This window comes from Trachymyrmex septentrionalis, unplaced genomic scaffold, assembly GCF_001594115.1.
Source record: "Trachymyrmex septentrionalis isolate Tsep2-gDNA-1 unplaced genomic scaffold, Tsep1.0 scaffold42, whole genome shotgun sequence".
Classification (NCBI taxonomy): domain Eukaryota; kingdom Metazoa; phylum Arthropoda; class Insecta; order Hymenoptera; family Formicidae; genus Trachymyrmex; species Trachymyrmex septentrionalis.
In genome coordinates, this window is record NW_017305590.1 from 727172 (window position 1) to 731197 (window position 4026).

Here is a 4026-nt window from a genome sequence, read left to right on the forward strand (position 1 = left end):
TTCTGCTTGAACACGCCGCATCTATGGAAGCTGTGTTACGTGAAACAATGCGCTTTTGCATTCGCTGGAAGTTACTCTTAAGCGCGGCGAATTCCGTTGTGCTTTTCGCTATGCGAGACCACAAGCGACGTACTATGGTGAACGAGAGAAAGATTTCCCCTTGGAACATAAATCACGAGCAGAATACTCCATGCGATGCTATAGACTACTCTCTATAGCAAGTACATAAACGTTCGACCGATATATATGACCACTAGAAGATTACCTGCTGCACTTAAGCACAGATTTATTATCTGAAACTTGTACAATAATCGTTACCGTGAGCAGTTTTCACGATACACAGATATATAAGTTAGTAAGAAACCTATTAATTCGTCCCATCAGTTTATTGAGAATAGCATAATAAATTTTGTAAATTAATTTATTACGTACTTCCTAACTGGATATTTACAAATATGAATCTTCACAGACTTGAATGTTTATTATTTAAAATTATGCGACTATTGTTACATTGAGCCATTTCTATTAAACTTCCATTTAAACTTTTAATTAATGTTAATTTTGTTGCATAGTTTTAAATGGCATAATTCGCTATAAACAAAGAGAGCAAATTGCATTAACTTCATTATATATAACTGAATTATATACGCGATAAATCATATAGGACAGAATAATGCATAATTTATTTTAATATGCTATTATTGCTCTTCTTTTAACGATAAATGTAGCATACTCTAATAATTAACATATAAACACGTAATAATGTGCACAGGCGCATTAATCATACTACTTCCGTGAAAACCTTCGTCTGACTCGAAGTAAGATTTCTCTACTTATCGATTCTTTGTATTAAAAAAATCAAGTGAAAAATTCACAGTCTACTTGTTTCAGGAAAGTTTTTTCTTGATGCTGGAGTACCTTAAGTACAGAAATAATAATATAAAAATAATTATAGAAATAATAAACATAAATATGATAGAAAATGCCAATAATCGGTCAAAGTTAGATATTATGAATACAATATATATTCTACATTTAAATTTAATTATTTCAGATGTGACTGTGCGCCGAAACGTTCGGACTTCAAATACAATCGATCTGAGACGCTAATAATATAAATATGAATAGAAATAATAAAGTTGAAATACTTAATTAAAAGAAATATAACGTATACTTACAGTTAAAATTTCTGTATTTATACAATTATAAAAAAATCATACACTGAATAATTGTGCTTACAAGCATAAAGATGCAATTTAATTATTTCTATACTTATGTGTAACACGTCATATCACGTGTGCACTTACAAAGGTTGAGTTGCACTGACATGCCAAACCGTGACAAGAACCATTGAGACTCAGTCTATCCTGAATGCCTAAGCGTGTACACTTCTATTACAGCGTTCTATGCCACACATTGCTTTACTGTGCATGGAAATAGCTCGCTTGGTGTACTTGGTGTTATTGACGGCACGAGATAGTAGCTTTCATATGGTAATATTGGTTAGATCTAACAATAGATCTAACTTAACAACGTTATCATATACGTCTCTTTCGTTAAGATAAAATAATAGTTAAAAAAATTGACATAAAGATTTGTCATATAATATGTTTGAAAAATGATTTGTTGAAGATATTTCAATATGTCAATCATAAAAATGATCATTTATTAAATCTGAACCGAGAATATACTCTCTAAATTTTTTTAAATAAAATTTTACTGCAAGAGAGTGAAAATACAGCCATTTTTGGACAATTTTTAACAATTTTTACTTATTTTCAAGAAGTGAAATATTTTCGCTCTTTTTTTCTAAAAATGGCTGTATTTTCATTCTTTTGGAGTGAGATTTTACTTTAAGAAATTGAGAGAGTAAGATAATATATAGCACAATATATGAATATGAATAAGATAACAATAATTAGTCAGACTTTGGATAATTTTATTTGAAATATATTATTTATAATATATCATGTATTTTGATAATATATTTTAAACTATATTTTTATAGTTTGTAAACTTTTAAATTTTGCTAAATTTTTTTATATTACACAACATGTAAAATTATAAATAAAATTCTATTCTAAATTATTTAAAGTTTACGATTTTTAAATATATAATAGATAATATTTCTTAGTAAATACATTTTATAATTTTGTTAAATTCAAATAGTTATTAAATCTGTTATTGTACGGTAAGATAGTATTTAAGTCTTAGCAAAAGAAAATCAATTTTGGTCAAGGAATGTATTGTTAAAGAAATAATTCCTGATTACTTTATGTACCAAAAACATAACGCAAATGTGTAATTATGTGTCGAATGTATTATGTGCAAAAAGATCCGTCGCTCAACAAACAGGAAATTATGTAACTTGGATAATGACTGTGTTAGTTTCGCCTACGCAGAATAAAACATTTATGGAACATTATTTACATCGTAAGACATTTTACATGATATTTTATTTTACTCACATACATATCGAAAATCATATGGTAATTCGCAAAAAAAGAAAACGAAAGTATACGATCAAAAGTTTTGGAATTATAGTGCTTCGTTGTACATTCAGTGGGAAAACACTTTCACGTGATTACATGTTGCCGAGAAATGCATTTTCACGTGTGACGCAGAAATGATTTTATTTCTGTATTCAATTTGCAGGGCCTAATGTGACTATAATTCCACTATCTGCGTATCTAAGAAAAAGCGCACGTTAATTATGGTAAATTAGTAAATTAGGTCGTATTTTCTCCTCTTAATAAAACTCTTATCTCGTACGAGCGTTTCACGTAATACTTTTTTCATAATTCTCCAATTTGTATCTCATTATTTAAAATACTTTATATTTTTGTCAAAAACACGCGAACGATAATTATAATTCCAAGTTAAAAGAATATTGCTTTATATTTTGAATTGAATTGAATCAACAATTTGATACAATTAAATTGTTATTCAACTATTAACAGACTTTTTTTCAAATAATTTTAATGTTAAATAAATGCTAATAAACGAACAATCAGTAATATTTCTTTTACCATTGCGTGCATTAATGTTTTAAATTTAATTACTTTGAAAATTATTTTTATGAAGAACATGTAGATAAATTATGACATCTGATGTATTTTTAATATGCATAATCAGTTGTTCTGTGTAGATTTTTATTGTAAAGTCAGTGTAGATATTTATACAAAAAAAAAAAAAGGAATTATACTTATATTTCATTAGTGCATTTTAATATCTATATCGAACTTGCGTTTTTCCCGCAGTTATAAATTTTTTCACACATTTAATGTTGATGCTCTTTTTAATACACAATTTCGAATACTCAATAAACTATCGTACATTAGATATATTAAAATTATATGCATTTTCAGCTTAATTGATTATTTCTCGACATAAATTGTAAAATAAAAATTAAAGAATAATTAAAAATAATAAAGTATTTGTAACAGAATTCACTTTAAATTAGTTTAGCTAAAAGAAAGAAAACAGTATACAGGGAAGTAATAAATTTTAAATCGATTTTTAATAGAAGGATATTTCAACTTGTTTTATTATATATTGCATGATTTACATATTTTTTTATGTTAATAGCGATTTCTTAAATAAAAAGCGAGCATGGTATAAATAATACTCGCTTTGCGATAAAGACTAAATTTCTTGTCAGCAAATAGAGTGTGAAAATGCATGTCGAAACTGTCGGCACAGCTGCAATAAATAGACATAATTTGCTTATACTGCCTCTTACTTTATAAAACTATATATTCAATTTTCTAATTGTCATTTAAACATTTGACAGATAATAAACATTTGTTAAAAATAGCGTCTGCGCGCACTTTCATTCTTCATAGTTAGGAAGTTATTAAAACTTAATAGAAATCCCACATTTAACAAACTTCACATTACAGCAACTTTACGCGAACAAAGAATCATTTGATTTGCGAAACTTCATAATTTTAATTTTCATTGTAATGAAATGATATACAGTTTTCTTTTATGCCTACAATCGTTTTGCATTCCTCCATAGCATTA